This window comes from Cibotium barometz, chromosome 40, assembly GCF_041138505.1.
Source record: "Cibotium barometz isolate CiBa-2024 chromosome 40, ASM4113850v1, whole genome shotgun sequence".
Lineage (NCBI taxonomy): Eukaryota > Viridiplantae > Streptophyta > Polypodiopsida > Cyatheales > Cibotiaceae > Cibotium > Cibotium barometz.
This window is the reverse complement of record NC_141085.1, coordinates 38818599-38825462: the sequence shown is the minus strand read 5'-3', so window position 1 is coordinate 38825462 and position 6864 is coordinate 38818599. Positions and strand designations below refer to the sequence as shown.

The window sequence follows — 6864 nt, the reverse complement described above, 5'->3', positions numbered from 1 at the left end:
GACTATGATCTCACTTGGAAGGAGCTACTCTAAGGGTTTCCCGTTGGTTGCTCCACAACCATGTGTGACATATCATTAGAGTTGAATAGTTGAGGACTGTCTAGATAAATAGGAATGAGTGGATTTTTAGCAAAGCAAAAACTAACATGCTTCAATGCCTAAGAAGAGACTTGTTTGTGCAAATGAAACTGATGTTAAAGATGGCACCAAGATGTGCAAATCTCGATACAAATGAATAATGTTAATGAAGTGCTCAAAATATCAAAGGCAAAGGATGAATTCCAATAAACAGGCCGATTAGGGCTGCCTGGTTACCGATGAAGAAATTGAGCTTATGAGACAGGACTCAAAAATGACTGAATACATCCAAATTTTGCTAGCCATGAAGGAATATCTAGAATAGAGGTCTGTTGATAATGTTACGATGCAGACGCTAATGTTTATTTGAGTAAAAAGCATTATGTACCTTTTTAGCATTATGTACCTTTTGCTTTCTCATGTTATATCTAAATATAATATAATCGTGCCTTTAAAATAAAATAAAAATAAAAAGGCCAATTTTTTCCAAACCCAATTTTCAAAGGCGGTTTCTTTTTAAGGTTTTGAAGCTGTGGATGTGGGGGGGGGAACTTTTTAAAAGTTAATATGGGCGTTGGAATGTCAAATAGGAAGGGCATTCAAGTGCTCCATAGCGGTGCAATTAGTGTGTGCCTTTGGTTTGAAAGAAATAATAATAAAATATGTTGGCACTCTATTTTAGTTTGTGTGTTTTTTTTCTTTTTCTTTCAAATTTTACTCTAGCAAATTTCCTCAAGTTTTGTGCTGCCTCTTCTCTAGAATTTCATATAATTTCATATTATTTTGTGCTCATTCTGAAAAATAAAGAGAGAGGGGGAGAGAGATGGGCTGCTTCTACTTTGGATCCATAGCCGTGTTTTTCTGCAGGCCCATAACCTCCATATGTTCTGATGTTTTGGCTTTCTTCTATGATGAACGCATCTACCGTCCCCGCCAGTACACCTTCGTGCAGGTTTTTTTCCCCCAAATCATGCCTTAATCCACATCATTAAGTAGATAAATTTGTCTCTCCATTTCTTTTTTCTTTTCTTTAACATCTGATTGAATTTGACTCCTTTTTTTTTCAGCCTGTCTTGTACGAAAGATCTTCTTACTTTCGAGGTGACTACTGAACGGCAAGCTTTTATCATTTAAACTACATTTTATAGTGGCTTAATGCTAACCGTAACCATGTTTAATTCAAGTTTAAGCCCCCCCCCCTTAGGCATGCAACTTTTGTAAAAGCATCCATGTGGCCTTATGGGGGAATTGTCCATCTAAGCTTTGTTTATAAGTGCAATCATAGCCAACGGTGATACAACCTAGCGGTAAGGTGTTGAAGTCCCATGCATGAGGTGCTAGGTTCAAAACTTGCTAGCTGTTGACAGCAGAATGAAAGGTACACACGCACATGAGCACAAAGATCCCAAGAAAATATAAATGGAATCGTCCATCTAGGCTTTGTACATAAATGTAATAGTTAAATGCAATTGTCCATCTAAGCTTATGCAATCGTTAACTAGCAGTTTTTAATCATACATTTGAGTTTATGCCATCTCTATGTTTTTTCAACTTATTTCTTATAACTTTCTTCTTCAAGTAAATGGTTTGGATCTAATGGCCTTTCATGATGTGTAAATTGAGATTATTAAATTGACTCATGTTTAATTGTACATCAAGAAAGATATTCTTTACAAATGTAATTAGTGGAGCAATGGCTCTTCAACCATTAAACACACAACTTTAAATGATTCGATTAGTGGAGCATTGGCTCTAAACTACCAAATACACATTTTGATGTGAGAGAAGTGAGTGCTTTGGCTTAGGTTTGTGTGGTTTGTGCACACACATAATTACAATGACATTAATATTATTGTTTGATTAAAGCGTAATCCTTAGCAAAGTAAAATCAAACTACATAAACACATGAATTTATTACACACTTGCATGTGTATTAAAAGCCACAACAATTGTGACAATTACAACCCTAACCAAAAAGATTTGTAAGGCATAAAACTTAAAAGTAAGGACCCAAAAAGCACGAAACATAGCTCTTCAAAAATAGGTGAAGCAATATTTAAACCATTATTCCAACCAGGTCTAACACATCGAAACGGTATACCTTTAGGATATCGAAGCACAGGTCGAGTTTGAATCCCAACATATCCTTCAGTATAGTAAACTCTTACGAGAGGTATAGTTTCATATTCCAAAGAAAGATGAATAAGAAAACTCAAATCTAATAGGTGTTCAAAGGAATTTGAACTCTTGTCATAGTCAACTAGGTATGTAAGTTATATGAACAAATAATTTGCCATGATGACTTTTGTATGCATGCTAATTTCATAGGGTTGCACAATTCTTATGAAGTGTGTAAATGAACATGACAGCATTCATTGATGGTGGTTGAGCACACCTTCAAGGGTCAATGTGATCCATTGCTCCAACCATCATAAAGAGGTTAATAGTTCTATTAAGAGTTGTAAGAAGTATGAGGGGAGTGAGTTTATATCTTGTGATTTTACTATCATAAAGTACATGTATTAGGCCGAGAAATAAAAAGGTTAACTTAAAGACTATGCACATGTAGGTAATCTATGTGGATATATAAACAATATTTTTAAGGGCATTTAAAAAATGATCTCGAAGAAAGACTAGTAAGGTTTCAACCTATGCCTACCTTATGAGATACATTGTTGAAGTAAAACAAAATGATGAGGTCAAACATGGCTTTCTTATACTATGAGAAAGAAAGGGGAGGGGAGATAGAAAGAGAGAGAGAGACTAATTCTTGTGAAAACAAATGTATGATAACTAGTTTCAGTTTTTTTTATGGTTTCACTATTCAACTTTGGTCATAGAACTCAAGGACCATCAAATGATGACCATGGTTTCACTATTCAACTTTAGTCATAGAACTCAAGGGCCATCAAATGACCATGGTGTAGGTAAGCTACATATGAAAGGGTTGGTTTAGAGATTAAAAAAAGGTTTTAGGTTTGGTTTAGAGATTAAAAAAGGTTTTTACTTTTTTCTAGCTTCAAGTTGAGATCGGGACATTAGAACATTTTGGAGACCATTTGTAGGACCTTCTTAGAAATTTATGAATTCCTATTTTCTCTCTCTAGAAAAAATGTACAAATATAAAACAACTGAATTTTAAGATGTGATTATTCTATTCTTGCATTTATGAATAACTGCAAGCTTGTCACATAAATTCAAATCCTAATATAACCTTATTAATATAATTCTTGTTAGCTTGTCATAAAGTAGTTATTTTCAAATCTTATACACTAAGATAGGGCTCTTTATTAATGAAGCATTTTGCGCTTAGAATTGAAATTCTAATAAACCCCTTGATAGTATAAGCAAGATATTATCTACCTCTCTTCACCCTTAATAAACGTAGTCCATGGAGAGCAACAATGTAAGCAACCGTTCTACTAAATGAGCTTAATGAAGTAGATAATAAGAGAAAATATCATCTCCACATTGATCTTGATAGTGAGTATGAGCCCATTCAAAAGCGCATAAAATAATCTACAACGCTCTCATCAAATGATAAGGCAAACATGAGAGAGTCTAGTTTGCAGGACATAGATCTTTGGTGTGATGGATTAATCTATCCTATCAACCCTACAGCCACTTTCCATCCTCCCTTCTCTAATCCCACAACTCTATTACGTTTTACAGGAGATGGAGTCAATGGATTGCTAGGATACTGTCAATCCATTGCTGCCTATGCAAATAGTGAAAGGCAATACTCTTAATACCAAGCAACTCAACTTCTTTGTTTAAGAGAAGAATGCAAGGCACTAAAATTGAGAATGGAGGAAAATGATATTGAACTTGCAATACTATGGAAACAGTTCAAGCAAAAGGAAACAAGCGTTGGACTACGACAAAGGAAGAGAAAGCTCAAGAACTTTGAGAACCTGAAGCCTGGCTCGGGTGGGCTAAAGAAAAGAATCCAAGCAATATGGTAAGATATGTATTTAAAGCTTTGTTTATTTTGTGTTCTTGATGTTAGAACTTATCATTAGTAGGTAGCTTAAAGAAAAGAATCCAAGCAATAAGGTATGACTGTGTTAGAAATTATCATTGACTATGTTCTTAATGTAAGAAATTATCATTGTTGTAATTACAGAGTTGTACCGCGTCCTGACAAGGAAAATATTAATCCGAATATCCATCCAGCAAAGCAATTTAAACCTTTGCTTACATCATCAAGAATGGCAAAGGAAATGCTGCAAGAAAAGAAGTTTAAGGTGGTTAAAAGAGATATAATAGAACAATTTGTCAGTAGTAATGCAGTCTTCACAACAGAAATACAAGAAGCTATGGACAGTAATGGAGTCAGTTGAAGAGGTTACAATGCTATTCAGAAGTCACTATCTTCAGTTCTTAATGCCAAGGGAATCAAAGGGAAACTACTTCCAACTCCTATAGATGTCTGGAGATTTTGGGACAAGCTGAACGCAGAGATATTGCAATACATTGGTAAACCCTACCACATTGAAGAGGAGTTCAATGGAGAAAGTGGCAGCATTCAATACACTAAATTTAACAATATATTCCTAGACATGGAGCTTTTGCAAGATAGAATGGTAGAGTTCTATGACATCACTTATACGAGGAGACAGGGAGTGTGCTTCAATTTGTCATCAAGCTTGATGAATGTGAGATTATCAAAGAGAAAAAGGTAGAAAGAGTGACAATAACACTAATGAATAGAGCACTCAATAAATGCATGAAGGATGATAATCTGCAATATTTCAATGTGTAATCTGAAACAAATATATGGTGGCTAGGATCACTTGAGGTAAATCATATTGCATTTATCTACAGACTTGTTTTTCTCTTGTTTAGGAAGAAAGTTGACATCATCTATTTATCTGTACAGGTCAAGAAAGAAGATCATGAAACATTGTTTTAGGTGTTTCATCATACACCCATTCCTAAATTGATCACCGAACAGATGAAGGGAAATAAAATCATTAGCACATCGACAACAAGGGAGACTTCCAAGTTGAGCGGCATCTTGCAGGTGACCTCAAGACTCTCAAAGTGCTTATTCAATTGCAGCAAGGGAGCTAATGCAATGTCACCCTGTCTTTATTGCATGGATTTCGCAAAAGAGATAGACTCTAAGTGATGGAGAAGACCACCAGACCGAAATTTGATTGATGAGAACTTTCGCCCTATATTTGAGATTCCTCTCATCAATGTACATATTTGTACCCTTCATGCGTTGTGCCGTATCATTGAGAAATTGGTATTTCTCTACATTGGCTTTGCTTCGAAGATAAAGAAGGTGCCAGAGAGAAAAGAAGCCCTTTGCTCATTGAAAAAGGTGTTGTCTGAGATTGGACTACATGGAGGGAACGTTCGTATTCTGAAAGACACTAAGAAGTCAACCAATGAGAAGGATGTACCGATGAAACTGTCAATTGGAGGTGTTAAAGCAAGAAGATTTATATCAAAACCCCTCCACAGCCAGAAATACAAAAGCACCAAGACATGAAAAGTATATAAATCTAACAACATTAGCAGAATCAAGTACAAACAATGGAAAAATCTCCATGATGCAGTAAAAGATCAAGAGAGTAAATCAAGGCATGCCAAGGCAAAGGTTTGGCGATCAATTGATGTTCTTTTCAGAATGCGTGACAAAGTTAACTGGACACAACAAGATAAAGAGAGCTTTCAAGACAACCTGTAAACTTTTGAAAGAGTCATGAAGATAGCTTGGACAGATTCCAACATAACACACTACATGGTAAGGTTCATGATTATGTTCTTTTAGTTGATATGCATAACTGATTGATGCACAACTGATTCTCTCTTTGTTGATATGCAGCATATTCTCTACAACCATATGTCATTTTTTATTCAAAAATATGGAAACCCTAGTATTTGGAACACTCAAGGGATGGAAAAGTCACACTATATGGCACGAAATGCATATTTTAGGCATACACAACATGGTGGAGGAAGGAGAAATGCAAACAGCATGCATGAAGTATTTCAATGGTTCTACCGCGGAATACTCCAGCAAATACATAGGAAAGAAACCTTAAAGTTATCTAAGATGCTTCAGACACTTAGAGATATAGAAAAGAGAAAACAGAAAAGATCTGAAGCTTTTAAAAACTCAAGTGCTATCCAAGCACAAAACAAATGGAGAGAAAAAAAGATTTATGTAAATCACCGTTGGATTAATAGAATGTAATGATACAAGAAAGTTTTTAATACAATCTCAGGATTCTCTGTCCTTGAGAAATTTTTTACTAACATGGTGTGTTGGTTGCTTGAATCTAAGTAGAAATACTCATCTAACTCCTCAAGATTCTCTATACCTAAGGATAGAGCATTAGCAGTGTATGTAAGAAAGTAAGCTCTCCTAGAAGCTCTTAAGCCAGGGTAGTATCCAAAAATATCTATTGCCCTTATCTACAAGAATTATCTTATCGTATGTTTTGGGTATAATTATTGTATTGCCAAGAAAGCCAGAGAGCGTCTTGAAGAACAAGAAATTTGCTAAGACACCCTATTGGCTCATAGAATTATGGTAGATCAAAATCTTTGTAGTTAATAATCTCTTCAGGTAGTAAGATAATGCAGCATCTCTCCACGGTAGCTCCGATTGTGCCTCTGTAGAAATTGATCTAGCTCTTCCATAAAGGCCTGCAAGAAATTTGAATACCACAAAAATATGAGAGAGAGAGAGAGAGAGAGAGAGAGAGAGAGAGAGAGAGAGAGATTCCAGTACCTGAGTGCTTTCGTATGCTACAAATGTGTTGTTGA

The 6864-nt window shown here is 35.4% G+C and overlaps 1 long non-coding RNA gene and 1 pseudogene across 1 annotated transcript; both read left to right on the top strand.

Annotated features, from left to right (window-relative positions):
• Positions 1-802: 802 nt before the first annotated feature.
• On the top strand, positions 803-1601 carry LOC147615481 (uncharacterized). The gene is made up of 2 exons (XR_015262726.1): positions 803-1030; positions 1146-1601. It is a non-coding gene; the product is annotated as an uncharacterized LOC147615481 (long non-coding RNA).
• A 3434-nt stretch (positions 1602-5035) lies between these two features.
• Positions 5036-6289, top strand: LOC147615480 (uncharacterized; annotated as a pseudogene).
• Positions 6290-6864: the final 575 nt, after the last annotated feature.